Source organism: Cyanistes caeruleus, chromosome 1, assembly GCF_971803275.1.
Source record: "Cyanistes caeruleus chromosome 1, bCyaCae1.hap1.1, whole genome shotgun sequence".
Taxonomy (NCBI): Eukaryota; Metazoa; Chordata; class Aves; order Passeriformes; family Paridae; genus Cyanistes; species Cyanistes caeruleus.
Genome location: NC_141701.1, coordinates 123,761,766 through 123,778,743, shown reverse-complemented (window position 1 = coordinate 123,778,743; position 16,978 = coordinate 123,761,766). Strand labels below are relative to the sequence as shown.

General features: G+C 36.9%; 1 long non-coding RNA gene across 6 annotated transcripts in view; it reads right to left on the bottom strand.

Moving 5' to 3' along the window:
- Window positions 1-219: 219 nt before the first annotated feature.
- The window catches only part of LOC111924280 (uncharacterized), a 38,507-nt gene continuing 21,748 nt past the window's right edge, over window positions 220-16,978 (bottom strand). For 2 of the 6 annotated variants that reach the window (XR_015277640.1, XR_015277636.1), the window contains exons 3-6: window positions 12,202-12,320; window positions 11,729-11,905; window positions 8,072-8,139; window positions 220-4,443 (exon numbers count right to left, since the gene is read on the bottom strand). This is a non-coding gene — a long non-coding RNA (uncharacterized LOC111924280). The remainder of the gene's footprint in view (window positions 4,444-8,071; window positions 8,140-11,728; window positions 11,906-12,201; window positions 12,321-16,978) is intronic. The other 4 variants (XR_015277630.1, XR_015277635.1, XR_015277637.1 and 1 more) reach the window with 3 other exon arrangements.

Below are 16,978 nucleotides of genomic sequence, written 5' to 3'. Positions count from 1 at the left end.
AGATTCAAAAGATTTCTTGTAAGCTAACATTAGTTTTCTACTTACACTGACAAACACATTTCACAGGTATCAAAAGCCATATAAATGAATTTGGCTTTAGTTAGGCAGACTCACAGAAAAGTGTTGTAGAGAAATTTTCATCGAAGTTTACTTGATTCTGCATGGTGGGATATACGCAAGAAACCTCTTTGAAGAAAACAGACCATAACAGCCATCATCTCTACTGAAGAATATTGTTTAATACAAAAAGATGCAGAAAAAATCAACCAGGATACAATGATGTTTAAAACAGATTGCATCAATGATACAAACCATAACACAAGTCCACTTTCTTAACATTGTTAAAGCAAGGAAGAAACTTTCTCGTTCCATTCATTTTAACATTTTTCTGTGTCTAATTAATTCATTAAATTTAAGCAATAGGTTCTGGCTGAAAGTTCCATATTTTCATTTGAACTCCTAAGAAATTCATCACAGAAGACCCCTTAGATCTTACTTCACTAAATTCAAGCGAAGTCAGGATTCCTTCAAAACCCACAATTCCTTCATATGCAGTGAATCAAAAACGTAAACATTGGCTTATTTCTGATCTTCTGATCTAAGTTTTGTCCAACATGCTCAGATCATTCATTAAAAAAAAATATGCTTAGTAACTGTTCAAAAAGCGGATTAAATCCTTTAACACATTATTACTGCACTGCCTCAATAAGCCCTTAGTCTACCAAAAAGGATATTTACTGTAAATATGGTACTAGAACCAGCTGCATCACATTTATGCAAAAAGAAAACATACTGAATTGTTTAGAAAAAGAGGCATAATATAGTGGCAATTGCTTTCCCCTATACTTCTGAATTAAGAGTTTGAAATACTATGCTTGAAGTCCCATAAAGCTTGGTATGTCTTGGGAGCAGCACTCCTTGCTTAATTTGGGCCAGGCTCCTTTTTCCACTTTGAAGGAACAAAATGAGACTTTAATAGTTCCAGGAGCCTCTAGGTAGTTGCAAACTGAGGGTTCTAAAGTATTCATATGGGCAGAGCTCAGCCCATAGTATAAAGCATATTTTAGGGAGACTGCCTTGTAAACCAAGTTTGGACCATCTCTCCTCCTACTCATGCAGAAATAAAACCAAACAATTTTATTCCGCTCTCTCACTGCCTCCAGTTCAAATTTTTATGTTTTTATATGTATTTATATGTAATTATGAGACCCTTCTTGATTTAATAGCATGCAAGTGAATTGCAGTTTTGATCCTTTAGGGATATCCATGACTCAGAGCAAGTCAAAATGGGAAAGTCACAGTATACAAGAGTGCAAAGACTAATTTATTATAATTTATCATAAACATTTCAGAACTGTGTAGTATTTAGGTTCAAGAGGGGCTTTGGTACAAAAGAAATAAAACCCACCCCTCTGTCTCACTCACCCCAAAAGTAATAGGATTCCAAATCCCAGCAATTTCAGACATTCGTTCCATGCAGAACTATGTAGCTCAGGGCTTTTAGCCAGGAAATTCTGCAAATGTGTCCTCAGATTAAAAGGTGCATGCAACCCAATCATGCTACAGCTTTATTTCGAATGCTTGCACTTGGCAATGACTCTGTATGAAGATGTCCTGTAATTTTTGGCTTCTGGATAGTTTGTACTAGAAAAGCATTTTGGCACAATTGGCATCTACTGTTTAATCTCTCAAAAGAGCATGGAAATAAATCCCTTTAATTTGTCTTAGGCATTTACGTCTTGAAATGTTTAAGATTAATTTTTATAACATGAACTAAATATATAGCCTGAACTAACTTCCTATTCAGCCAGGATGTTCTTCCTAGATCAAAGATGAGGATTCAGAAAGAATGCAATGAAATTGCATCAGAAAAAATAGCTTACTGTTTGGCATTGCTATGCAGAGGTTAAAGACATGTCTACATGGCAGCCAAGAAGTATGATTTAAAGCTTGTTTGAGGATGTGTGCACAAGCTGCAACTAGCTGTCCCAGTGATGATAAACATATAGCCTTAACAGAGCAAAGTGTGGATTGAAAACTTCATCTGAAAATTTGGGCAAATATTTAGGTGGCTAAGCTGCACTGAACTCCAAGCTGCCACAGCTAACACTTTATTTGTAGGATTTAAATTTCTATCTAGGCATAATGACAAAAAAATTATGACAAGACTTTGTTCTAAGTATTTAATGAATTCAAACAGTGGGAGTGAAATAGGGAGTGGGAAGTGAGAGTACTACTGGATCTTTTAATCTGAAACTCCATTTAATCAATAAAACTATACTGCTTAATTTCTGCCATACTTATGCTTCCAGAAAAATCTCTACCTTCCATGATTTCTTGTTGCAGTCACTGAGAGTTATTCAGAAAATGTTTTTGAACTAGGGTTTTTCATAAGAAATTTCTGAAAATAATTCAGACGTGCTCTTCCTTAATTGACTGAATCCATAGCCTGAAAAACAACCTTGAAAACCTGGAATAATAGTGCCTGCTTGCTTCAACAGACACACCCATGATTGTGTGCTTTAATTTTTCAACAAGATGTGGAGGTAGGGCCTGAGGAAACGCATAAAAATGTTTGGTTTGGCTTTCTGGCAGATTTCCCCAGCTCAAGTGCATGAAAAGCACTGAGGATGCAAGATCCTGCTAAGTTTCCATAGAGCGCCTGACTTGAACACCACAGAACATTCTGTACATCCCAAAGCGGAGGATCGTATTGCTGTGCTCACTCTGGGGACAGCAACAAGCAGCAGCAACTGCAGGTCATCAAATGGAAACTGGAAATCTGCCATCTTCTAATTAGTTGCTCTCTCCTTCATAATAATCCTATTTAAAATCCTATAAAATGCAAGGTCATGTTTGCTGCACAAGCTCAGATAATGTCAAGCCAAATTTTTAATCATGTCATTAGCCAGAAACACCTTTTTAGATGGAATAAATATCACGTCCTCATTAAAATTAGGGCATAAAATACATGGGCAGGTTCTGTTCTTTCCTATTCTTAATCATTGTCCAGATGAACACAAATTTTTCATAGCTGAACCAATTTGTTTTAGCGAAAGTCAACAGCTTTTAACAACAGTTGAATAATGGTTTTGGCCTGAAATTCCAGTCATTCAGATAGAAGAACCAAAATCTCATTCTTCTTGTACCTTATGCAAAGATATTTTAAACCACTCTAGTTTTCAGTGATTCCAACCAAACTCCTGTGTAAGCAATCACAGAATGCATTTTAAAAGCAAATAATGCCAACTCAAAGTACACAATGCCAACCATGTACAACAAAGTGTACACAAGACTTAAAGCAAAGGATATCGAAAGCATCAAAGCCTTACCACCATTTCACAGATTGTTGCAGAACTATGAAAGACACAGCAAATGTATGACTTGGTGGAACAGTAAAATCAGTTCCTTAATCAGGAGCAGAACACAGGTCTGACTCCTAATCCATTAGCATGAAGGAAAATGACCTTATCTGGATCTAAAAGGAAGATTTCTCATATCTGGTCCCTTCCCATCTTCCACACTTCCCCCATCACACCATGTCACTACTTGTTCAGGATGCTGGATTGAAATCAGGATGCTGATTCTCCTTGCTCTGCCATTAAAAAAACAAAACAAAACAAAACCACAAAACTAACAAACAAACAAACAAGAATACCCAAGAAACCCAGTTAACTGCAGTGGACAGGTTCATATTAATACAAATTAATAAGGTTCTCCTGTAGATATGCTGCAGTATATTGTGTAATATAATATAATCCAAGTAATCTGAGCCCTTGCTACAGCTACTAAATCATTGCCAAAAAAGTGGGGAAAAACTGCCAACTTTATGTGCAAATTATGAAGTGTGTAAATTCACAAGATTCTGCCTTATTGACAGAGGTAAACTCTTTTTGAAAGAGACTGATTTAGATAGCCGATTTCTTTAAATGCATTTATTTTACCTTGCAGGCGTCATCCATTTGGGCAGGAAATTAAATTTTCAGCCAGTGATCTTTTTCACAACACCTCTTAAAATTATATTTTTGTATGGAATGCAAGGAAACCTCTGTATGAATGCACCTCAAGAAAAAGTTTACAATGCCTGACAATACCCCAAATATTTCAGTAGGTAAGGAGCATACAGGCCTTGGCATTGAGTCAAAACTCCAAGTCCCAACTCACAAAGCAGCACAGAGCTGTATGCAGAATTTGACAGGTCTGGGGCTTAAACCTCAGGCAGACAGGCAAGCAGCCAACCTTTCAAGAACTACCTCTGGCTGCTGTAGATTTCCCAGCTCTCAGTCTGGACCTTTCGTCACCCAGTGGACCATCCCTCTCCAGTGGTTAGTGTTCTACAGGAGTGTCTTGGGCAATTCCTCTCAACACTCTTCTCAGTCTTTTAGGCCCACTCCTTAGTTCCACTCCTCTCCAGGGGCTACAGCTCTCCCTTATTCTCTGACTCTAGAAAAAAAGAGAGGCGTTTGAGACTTCCCAGCCATACAACAGATTTCTTTCTCAAACTTGCAACATTTAGACCTCTTTAACCTACTAGAGTTTAACAATCATGACATGTAGCATCAGCATTGCCAGGCATGAACAGGATTACTAAATAGGGAGGAAAGGGACCTTGTTACTTTTTTCTAATGTGTTCTCAGATAGGGGGAAAAATAGAAGCTGTTCTACACCTGGAAATAATCCCACACCAAGCTGCTCTCCTACCTCATCATCATCCCAACTCTGCACTCAGTTTAAAGGATATTTCTCTCTGTGCAGGCTGTGATTGTGACAGGATCTTCTAAATTTTCTAAAGGAAGCATTCTCTGGAAAGATTTGACAATTATTTTTCCAATGAAAAGCGACCAAATGGAATACACTCATGAAAAGTCATTCTAGTTAAGTGCTCCCTCCAACCTACCCCTTTTGCCATAAACCAGTACACTTTTGGTAAATGCTGTGAGTTGTTTATTTAAAAAAAAAACCAAAAACAACAGTTCTCCAGAAGCCATTTGTAAACCTAAGACATGCTTCAGATTTCAAAATTTTTGGGAAGTTTTTGGTATCTATTTCCACTTTTCTCATAAAAGCTTTTATACTTGCATATGTTTGCCCTCTTATTTCTTATTATCGAGCAAAACTAATGACAAGAAATTGTTAAAAATTCAGCTCATAACACCTTAAACTCTTTTAAACCTAAAGAAAGGGAAAAGGAATAAAATCATTGACAAAGTGACAAAGCAGTGATAGCATGTTTTACCAGTCAATTCTAACAGAGTTAGAATTGTTAGATTAGAATTAGTTAGATTTCACTTGTTCCACTGAGAAAAATACATTTACTCACCATCCTTTCTTAGTTTTAATACATTTTGTCAAGAGGATTATTTTCATACTAGAAACACACCTTCATTTTTCTTTTATAGTGTACTGTAAAAATACCTATATTTAGTATCATGAATTAGTCTGTGTTACCAGCAAGGAGCACCAGTCTCTTGAGAAGTGTTTGTTTGTTTGTTTGGGGTTTTTTTGGCAGATTCCTAAAATTTGTCTTACTAACAAACATACATGACATCTGAATTGATGCTGCTTATGTCACGTGGTGACCAGAAGTTGCTGGATAAATATAGCAAGTCTAGTAATTTAAGAATGCCAGAACAATCCTGATAGCTATAAATAACTGGCATGTCCTGCACTGTGACCATATTGTTTAATTCTCTCACCCTGCAAGCACGGGGATGCACTTCTGATATGGAAATGGTCAGTGTGCCCAGAATTTGTCTGGCAGTGCTAAGGGGCCCAGGCCTAAAACCAAATCATGTTAGGGCAGATATAGCAATTTAACAGTATAGCTGATCAATTCCCACCACCCAGGAACATTGCCTTGACTTAGGAGCACGGATGTAGACAGTGAAGCCACACTGACCATTAATAATGAATGTGTGACATCACACTTCTGTTTCTACAGAAAACATTCATGACATTTCAGAGATACTACATTACTAGAGCTCTATTTCCTCTTTATTTAGTATATTCATGGAGAAGGGCAAGTCAATGAAAAGCTGTCTGAATTAATTTTTGGAAAGGAAACAATAAAAAAAAGGAAGCAGAATTGAAAGGCAAGTGAAAGATGTCACTTTTCAGTTTTCTCCAGACTTGGCCTGGAAACGTTTATCTTTAGGATCATCTTTGTAGTCCTGTAGCACTTGAATGTCTTTGCTGCCTTTACAGTTATATCTTAAGCATAAAAGTACAAATACAACATACAGATTTCTCAGGCATTCTTTTGCACTCAAGGTCATGAGTTTTCTTAGCTGTCGCTAAAACTTTTTTGATTTGAGATCATTATAGGACCTGGGAAGAAATAATGTTTTTTCCATTTAAAAAGGTAGATATAGTAAAAGTAATTTTTCTGGTTAGCAAAAAAAAAGTAAGGAAGAATTTAAACTTATGGTTACATCATTAGGAATCTATATTTCAGGGCTGCGACCTTACAGCTGCAAAATATAGTTGTCGTTTTATTTCATGAATATTTGTCCAAACATTTTCTTTCATTTTGATCCAAATACTTTCACACCCACTGAGTTAGACTTTGACTTTCTGGTTTGAACAAACTAAAAATTTCAATCAGGTCCTCAGCTACAGTAAATTCATGTAGCTCAACAATGGGGCAAATCACTGACTTCAATGGAGCTACACCGATTAACACCAGGCAAGGATTGAATCCTGATCAAATTGGAACTCAATTGGAATTGCTGTGCTTCACCTGGTGTTTATTCACACCTCACATCAAACCATGCAAAGCTATGAATTTTGCATGATTCTGATCCAAAGCCACACACCATATATGCTTAAAATTGAGTTCAGGTCACTCAGGAGTTGCACAATGCTAAGCAAATCTTTTGATAAATATGGTTTGCGTTACTAGTTTGTAACGAAACTCCACACCAGGTGACTTTTGTGTGGTCTGGTGTTTCATTGTGAACATTTTGCACTGCTATAATGAAACATGATTTCCAAGACAACTAGAGGATAAAAAAGTTTCTATTCAATGTTTTACCCATGAGTTTTGCAATATGCACACAAACCATGACCACAACGTTAAACTCCTGATGACTAAAATTTGAAACCAAATTCCCTATTAAAGCACTTAAGTAATGTTGGTGTGGTCTTCAGAATGACCTGCAGCTCTTCTTATTGGAAGAACTGCAAGTCAAATCACTCTGCCTTAGGCCTTTACATAGTCTGGGGTTTCATCAGAGTTTGTCAAGGTATTGACCAGCTTTTCAGAGTTTATCAAAAATACCTGAAAATGCAGGTGGCCATCTAGGGCTAGAAGAGTGTAGAGCTGGATGCTTTAGAAAGGGACAGAAAAGATCCAGTGTGTAGAGCTCACCCAGTACTGGCCAAGGAACAAGAGGCTGACAGAAGCCCTTTATCTCTCTCTGGAGATTTGATGGCACTCACATATCCAGGCATGTGAGATCATGAGCCTGGAACATAACATTGCTTAATCTAGACAAACGTATTTGTATATGCTCACACATTTATCACATGTTCCTAAAGCTGCTGCCTTGTCTTTTCCATGCAAGAAACATGTATGTCTGTCACAGCAAGACAGATGCCTCCAAGAAGCTTCAAACTTACGGTATTTGCCCTGCACACAATTTGTGCATGTGGGCAAGATTTGATTATGTGATTATGCACAAGCAAAATGTACATCTGGGATTTCTGGGTTGCTCTGCACAATATTTTCAGTAGAAAAAGAAGTTATAATGAGGAAAAGTGTGACAAATGACAGCCTTATTCTAGTGAGGCTTACAACATTGCTTACAACTGCTTTCACTGTGCTCAAAAGAGAAAAACAAGGACAAGACAAAGGTATTTCCATTCAGATGACTCCATAATGTGGTGGGTGGCAATAAATTGCTTCAAGTGAGGTGAATATAGTGTGTGGATGCTGCCCCACAGTACTACTGTCTAAGTTATAGTTTCCTACATGCTTGCCTGCCACACTGAGCCTTTGGAAGAGATCACAGAATCACAGAATATGATGAGTTTGAAGGAACCCAGAAGGATCATTGAGTCAAACTCTTACCTCTGCACACAACATGCCCAAGAGTCACACCACGTGTCTGAGACCATCATGCAAATGCTTCTTGAACTCTATCAAGATCAAAAAAGAATTTATTGTTTAATACTTCTGATAAAGCTTTGGAGGAAGATGAGTGACCACCTCCTCAGAGATAGGCAGATGCAGCAATAGAGGCAACAAGAATATTGGCCAGGGAAAAATTAAAGTCTATAGTGAGAGGGCAGCTGAACTTAGGCAATTTGAGTTAGATGGCAGTAAGGAAGAGAAAATCTCTAGGTTTCACATGGCTCAGTTCTATGTAAGAAATTTGCTATCTTTTTTTGAATGTAGCCTATGATGATGGAGTAGGATTTCAGAAGAGCTAAGGTACTAATAACTTCAACATGGAAGATCCTTAGACTTCCGAAGTTTTGTTGATGTAAAACGCCAAAATCTTAACATGGCTGAGCCATGCAGAATCTCTTTACTTGCAGTTTACTAAGCCACTTCAACTTAGCATCACTTTCTTAAACACATAATCCGGCACAAGACTGAACTCCTCAGAAGGCACAGCACCAAGGCCATCTTCTTAAAAATCCTTACTGTGAGAGGAAACATTATATTTTATTTATAGTTCAATGTTTATAGCACTCCCAAAGTACAGGAAGCCTAAGGGAAACCCTTTCCTCATCTGTGAAGTGTTGAATTTATACATTCCATCTTTTAACAAAGTGACACTGCACATTCCTACCTCTTAATTTAAAGATTTATCAAGATGAGGTTCATCAGATGAGAACAGAAGACCATACATCTGCATTATTCCCCAGCTACCAATAAAGATAAAATGCTGGGAAAGGGCAAACCAAGGGAATGAGTCCATGGACTTCTGCTCTCCAATTCCTTTCAAATAAGCCAGTGTGTCTCCTTGTATCTTTGAGACTATTTTCCTTAGCACCCAATTCCAATCACATCCTGCCATTCAGTGAGATTAAGTGTAAGCATTCACATCCTGGCCAATCTACTGAATGGTTCCATGTTATTACGATCTCCAGTAGTGATCTGACCATTAAACCAAGCTGTAAATTAGACAGATTGGATTAGCATTTTCCTCTAACAGAGTAGCATGCTTCTTTATTCAGTATAAGGACTTCATGCTGGCATGATTCTTTAGGCAAAAAGACAAGAATGTATTAAAATCAGCAATGGTACAGATGTTTGAACAAAGCATTGTATGTATCACTCATTTCTCCTGGAAGCATCTTGTGCTCTTTGGATTGTAGCCGTGCTGGTACTTGACTCTGTTTCACAGACGAAAGTGATGCAGGAACTGGAAGACATGATAAAAATAGCTAAGCTTTCCCCATTGGAATTTCAAAATGTGAGAGAGTGGAGAGAACACTTCCCCCATCCCCTGGGAAAATTAGTCCTATTATTGCCAGCACAAAATGCAACAACTTTTCTAGCATTAAATATTTCTCTGGGTCAAAATTACTTGAAGAAAGTATTTTATTTCCCAAAGACTTTCTATTTTGGGTTTTCAGTGTGGCCATTTACAGAGCAGGAGACTTTTTTTTTTTTTGGTCACTGTACAGTGTTTAATTTTACTTAGGCTACCACCCCTTCCCAGTCTCATAAAAAGGTTTACATACAATAGATCACAGAGACCATAAACTAAAGACAAAGACCTACACAATACTGTTGAGATAATCCTTTGTGCTGTGCACATACCAGTGCTGTATAATATTTGAGGAAAAGCACAATAAACTATTTCAGACATCTGTTTTTAAGGTCGCAGAACACTACAATGTAAAAAGCAGATGCTACAAAGCATTCACATTTCCACCAACTTTAAATGATCCTGGGCATTCAGGGGAGTTCACCAAACTGAGTAAGTGCTCTCCCAACTGACAACAGTAGCACAATGTTAAATGAGACAGATTCTCATGCTGCCAGTATGTTGTACTGTCATGATTTCTTTGTTCCACACACGATGAAAAAGGTGGTAAGTGGAGTTTGACAACCATGCATTTGCCTTATCGTAGTTGCTGTTAATTCTATTATTAGGTACTATATGAGACTTCAAGTCCTGTTTCAAAAAGCACAGCAACTGCTTAGTAGGATTTACACTGCTATCTCTATTCATCAGAGAGTGTAAATTCTAAATAAAACTGCTTTCTGTAGATATAGTTTGGTGCTTTCTTCCAGTATATTATATACTTTACAAAAACCAATTTAGGGATCATGGCATAATGAAGCTGAGACAAAGATAGCTGCTCAGCTATCTTGCTCCTTCTGCTTTTTTTTCTTTTCCTTAAATGAAAGGAAACAAAGGTTCCTGTTTGTTCTCTAAACCTCCTGCCCACTACACAGCATCCTCCATTGCATGCAGGCAAAGGTATGCATTGAAGTGAGGATAATTTGTGAACTTTTAATCCAAAGTGTAAATAGTAATTTGCCTTTAATGAGAAAGAGAACTGTAAGGTCTTTCAGGTCCAAGACACTTGTATACAATTTTAAAATATTCTTTCATCTCCTATCACTTTCTACCATCTTTTTGTACTCTGGAGTTCATGTTTGTTCATTATGACAAAGACTGTTGCAAAGTATCCAGGATTTCATGAAGACACTCTACCATGTCTTTGTCTTGTCATGAAGACAAAGATATTTTTCATCTCCTTTGCAGTACATCACTCAATAGTGGGATTTGTAGTGGGCTCCCTGACAGAGCTCTCCATAGTGATCTTACTGCACTTCAAATTCTAGCATGAAAACATTTTGAGGAGTTGTTAGCCTTTTCTGTTTGTTGTTTTTTTCCTTTTTTTCTAAAGGCTTCTAAAGTATATTCTTCAAAGAAGCTCCGTCTTATGTTTACTTACTCCAAAATGAAGCAGTAATCTCCATACACCTAATCAGATGAAAAACATGTTGGGGTTTTTTTCTTATAGTTGTCAAAGAGAACCTGCTGTCCCTGCTTGTGCTATAAGTTGTCAGTCAATACTTGTCAGCAAGCTAAATCTTGAGGAGCTAAGGCTCTGCCTTACAGATTGTGTTCCTGAAGGTGATTATAATGGCAATTAACTAGAGCCTAGGTAATAATTCCTGAAACCTTGGCTCAATTCACTCTTACTCTGGAGCAGGTAAGTGGGAAACTACATCTGAATGAGCTTACTACATGGCAATACCCTAGGTAGTTTGGTAGTGAATAAGAATGTGCTTAAAGAGCCTGTTCTCAGGGCTCATATTCTCAACATTTAAATTGATTTAAATTAGGATTTTTATAAAATCCCAAATAAACTTGGGACTTTATAAAATATTTCAGTAGGAGTTTTTCTCTGAGAACATGTTTAATTAATCCGTATTCTGATGACAGTGCCATATCACCAGTATGGGAACAGGTCTGGCTACAGCCTCGTTCACCACACTTCTTCCCATGCATATGCTCCTGTGAATAACAGCTTGGAGGCAATATAAAAGTATTCTGAACAAACTTACCACTGATAAGTCCTGTTTTGATGAAAAAAATTACAAAAAATCCAGACATCATCTTAACACAGGACTAGCTCAAAAAGGATTCAATGCCTTTATGACCAATTATGGTCAAAGAAGCTTTTGTTTTGATAAAAGCAGGTGTGACGATAGCTGTCTCCAGAAGGAGGATGTAATGTTTCCTATATGACATACCTTCTGTATTGTGTCTTGTTTTCCTGTGGTCTTTCTTTTCCAGGTTCTATTTGCCTCTCAAATCTTTTCTTGGGTGATATCCCATTTTTGTTTTATTGCTCTTTGTCCTTAGAATAGCAGACCATTTATACTATGTGTTGGTAAAATGTTGTTTTTATGGATGTTCTGTCTCCCTTGCTAAAGAGCAGAAAAATTAATTTACCAATCTGGCAGGATTGAAATTAAATGCAAAGGAGTCCCTTAAACAATGAATTTACAAGGGAAAAAATCTATTAAATAAACCTTAGATATTTGGCATTAAGATTTTTCTTGCTTGGTATATCTCGGACTAATGATGCATGATTCACTCTGAGTATTCATACATGTGAGACAAGGATTAAGAATACATGTTTTCTTTGTTATCCATCCTAGGTATTTTATATTCATATAGTTTATATCTATGCAGAGTTAAGACAGGTGAGAGGGGTGCTTACCTACATATTCTGGAGGGGGAAAGTCAAAGCCACCCAACTATTCCCAGTACACCAGGTGAAGTTGCCTCTGCTGTACCCAGAGGAGGTGCTGCAGGTCCCTTGTTGCTCCTGAGCAATCACTGCCAGGTGGAAGACAATAGTTAATAAGAGTGGCATGAGGAAAGAGCAGAGCCTATGCCCCACAGACAAAATGTGTCTAGATATCAAAGCATCTCATCACAGTTTTGTCTGTGCACTGTGTATTCCAGGTTCACAAGGCAATGGAAGAAAACCCCCATGCTGCAGAATCCCTTTCAAAGTTCATATGTTTCTTTTCCTTGCAAAAGAGCCTGTTTTTTCTCTACATGACAAGCACCTCAAAACTTTTTACAACTGCACAAGTATCAGAGCAGATAAAACCTTTATCTGAACAGAGAAAAGAGAAGGGGTGCACAGCTCCATGTATTCAATCAGACCATGAGACAATTGTCTCCACCATCCTGCCAGAGCTTAAGGATGGATCTTTAAAATACCTCTACCCATGTTATTAAATGTCTGATTGCACTCAGTACAGTGTGGTCTGTGCTGTGTGTGAATCCTCATCTCCCCACAGATGAAATAACAGATGCTGATGTTTTGGAGGCAAATATGGATATCTCAGTAAAGAGAATGGTTTGTAAACCAATGAACTTGGTATATACCTCTGGCAGCAATCATTCTGCATGAAGCTGAATAACATGGATGGCAGTTAGTAGCAATTCATTTCCATCTGAGAATCTAAATTAGTCAAACAAAGCTGCAATAAGGCTTTTCAGAGATCAGGCACCAGTTCTTACCATGGCCTCAGGACCCTGCTCTGAATTTCTCACTGGCATGGCCAGACTTGCCCTAGCATGCTTGCCCTTTTGCATGACTGGCAACTTCTTCCAGATGTTCACACTACAGCTGTCACAGCCCAGAAACCTGGGCATGTTTGTACCCATATGGTATTCTTTTCTTATAGCTTTATTGAACACATCTATTGAAAGAACATATCTGTAAGAATCAACTTTCATTTCTGAATAATTACATATATTAAAATAAACTGAGTAACTGAATTCTAATGAATAATTCAAGCAGCTGTAATATTTGGATGTATAATCTGCCAGAGTGTTACATGATCTTATTTCCACTTGATTCCTGAAAGGAAGTGCCTTACAAGCAGTGGTACATAAAGTTGTCTCTAAACACAGACACCATCCATCGTAAACGTTTAATGTCCAATCATGAATTACAGCACCTGTTTTAAGTGATCAGCTACTAAAGGATATATATATAAAAAAAAAAAAGGACGGAAATAGGGGTTTCTTTCAAAGAAGATTATTTCCTGCTGTTGAATTTCTACATCTCAATAAAGTACCAATTTCAGTCTTTGTTCTTGCAGCATCTACTGTATATATAGATGAAAACTGAAACAAAGATATCAGTACAGAATTTCAGTTACAGTACCAAGTATTTCAACCTCATTTAGCATGCACTGTGATTTAAAGCCTTAACTATCTGTTTAGATGTGATATACTACAAAACAGGCCCCACAAACCTTTGTTCCCCTTCTCAGTGTTTTTCTTATCAATCTTATCTACTATTGCAATTGTTTTTAGTGTTTCTGATAATTTTAAGTAGTAATTATTATTGCACACACCCATATTCACATGCAAAAAAATTTACTCCATGGCCCCCCTATGAAAAATTTCCTCTAATCAGAATAATCCTTTAAGAGTTAAGTGACAGATAATGAATAATGAAGAGTCAGCAATAACTGGTTAAAGTCAGTGCCTTACTAAAAATAAATAAAATGCAGAGGAAAGTAAAAATAATAGGATATAACAGAGAAGGGGGGGAGGGGAAAGTGGGACATTTTTTGAATGATTCACATAAAGAAAAATGGGGAAAAATTTACAGTAGATCTGTTTCTCAGGGAGTTTGGTCCAAGTCTCACAGGCAAAAGTGAAGAGGCAGACTTCAGAAATATGAAGCAAAGAGAAAGACATTAAAAAATGGAGTGAGGGGAAGGACTTCATGCCACTTTTTCCTTTTGGCCTTTATACTCTACACACATTTTCCTTACCCTTACTCATACACGTTTGTCTGGGGGAAATGTTGGGATTGGGAAGTGATCCATGAGAATGAAGCAGCTTGAAAAGCATTATATTAGTCTGTGGAATAAGTAATACTTCAACCAAGTGAAGTAATGGAAACCACTTCACCCAAGTCATTTAAAATTGGACTGAATAAGGCACTGGAGATTATGCTGAAGGGAACAATTCTGCATTGGCAGGAGTATGGACAAGATGACTTAATAGATCCAGTGTCCATGTGCCAAATCCTGAGATCCGGATCCAGTTTTTATTACTCTATCTTTACTCAAGTTGAACTTCCATTCACATTATTGGGAGCTCATTCTGACACAAGGAAAAAATAACCAAGAGCTTCAGGATTTATATGTAAAACTGTGAATAAAACTTAACTTGTTGCATAATAATTATGAAGTGTGAGGGCAAAACTAATGAATCTATACAGAGCACTCCTTGAATTATTCCTAACAGTCTGACCAGAAAAATTACATTTTATCTAGTTTAATTGGTTAAGACACACAAGAATCAGTGAGGACCCTACCACTCACTTGAAATATGTCTCTGTGTGTATGTTATGCTGTTCCTGAAATGCGTAAAAATATCTGTTAATACAATATTACAATGAAAATTAAAGTGTAATTATGCTTTGCTATTTAAGTATGGGAACAGTATTAGAAACTTACATTAAAAAACACATAATGCAAATATAAGCAACAACATTTTTTCCTTTTCTTCATTAAATACCGTTGTGGTATTTCAATGCAAATGGTAGAAGGTTTGGGGTAAATGGAGTCTGCTTTCCTCAGTCAAGAAGTGTGTGTAAAGGAATCAAGGCTCTTCAGAGATTCTGCTCAACTCTCTTTTGTTTCAGTTTTACAGAAAAATAGCACTAATTAAACTAAAATTAGTCTATAAATGCTATTAACACATTTAAAATGAGGGATTTGAGTGTTCTCTGGGGACAGAGACATGTATTATGTACATAACGGTTGGTTTAGATGCAGTTAAATAGTTTCAATTTTCACTTCATTCCCATTCACACCTGTTGCCTGCATAGATTATTCCTGGCAAGGAAATGGTGAATGAGTTCTCCCTGGCAAACTATAGAATGATCACAGACAGAAAAATCAAAGGCCATATTGAATGTATTGGGGGAGAAAAAAAAAAGTCAGAAAGATATCTGAAGCAGCAAATTCTACATTTTGTAACGTATAGAGATATACATGATTTATATTAAACTTTGCAATATGGAGGAGAGGATTGGGAACTGTAGCAAAGTAGAATTTCTTCCTTCCCAATAAAAAAGTCATGTTAATAGCTGGTTGGAGTCTTATTAAAATTTTTTACACCATACTGAAAATTTTAAAAGAAACTTTCTAATATTCATGCTTTTAAGAATTCTTGTTTATGCCTATACTGAGCACTAGTCTGTATGAAGGGATGAGATTTTTCCTATATCTTTCTGGACTAAGGTTATTGCCCAATACTATAAGGCTACAAAAAGTCATGTGTGTTCTCAGAATGAGAAGAACAGAAATCTTATCTGACCCTTTATTTTCTGGTTTTCTGATGGTTTGCTTTGAGGGTCCTTTCCTAGATCTACATAGAAGCTGTAGGAAACCTGGCATATTACCTTTAAAAATACCATGAAATCAAAGTGAAACTCAAAGTGAGCACATACGTGGAGGAAAGAGCTGTGGTTGACCATGGGCATGGGGGACCAGGAGGGAAGACATATAGACATAGTTATTTTTTGTATTGTTTGATTGCCTTAAAACTTCACAAAGCCCAAAGCATGTATCAGGTCTCCTGCCAGGGTCTTCAATCACAATATAAAAATTAATTGCTGACTACAGAGCTTATGGTCTATACAGTGACCAGAACTGCTGCACTCCTCCCCAGGTTCAGCTATACCCTGTAGATGCACCTGATTTCTTGGACCATCATTATTTTTAAACCAAATGTCTCTCTGCTCCTTCAGGTATGGAAGGCATTGCATTCACAGTATGCTTCATCTGGAACTGTAGTTAAGTAAACTCAAGAGAACTCTATATAGGCAATGCAAAATCATGTGTGAGTTTTCTGTTGTTGTTTCAATAGACAGGGCTTGAGTAATGTCAGGGTTTATGGCTTTTATTTTATTTGGAGGGACTGCTTTTTAACGGAAGCAAGAAGCAGTCCTTGGACACAGTAAGTCACAATGTATAAATAGCTCTACTGAGAGTATAACAAAGACTCTTTTGTGCTCCTTTACTAGCACAGCCAATCACATATGCAACTTAGTAACATAAAAATAACTCATCCTTACTTATGACACCTATATCTTACCAAAAAATTATTAAGATATCCATTTAGAACTTCTATCAAAAGCACATTATTTTTTGAGCATTTATGAGAAGTCATGCAGAAGCTGAAGTTATTTTCTTTAATAATTGTAGAGAAATACAAGAAATTTGTTGTTGTTTGATTACGAAGTAGAATATACAGTTAATTCATCTTAAATTGGAATACATTTGTTGAATACATATGCTTCTCCATATGGTTTCATATTTATTTCTGCAAGGTGAATACAGTGACGGCATTTTTTTCAAATTAGAATCCAGATTTTTTTATTAAATCAAAACCAGTGGAGTTTCTTCTTAGCAAGCATTTGGGACCTCATTTTAAGCCATTTTAAGGAGGTC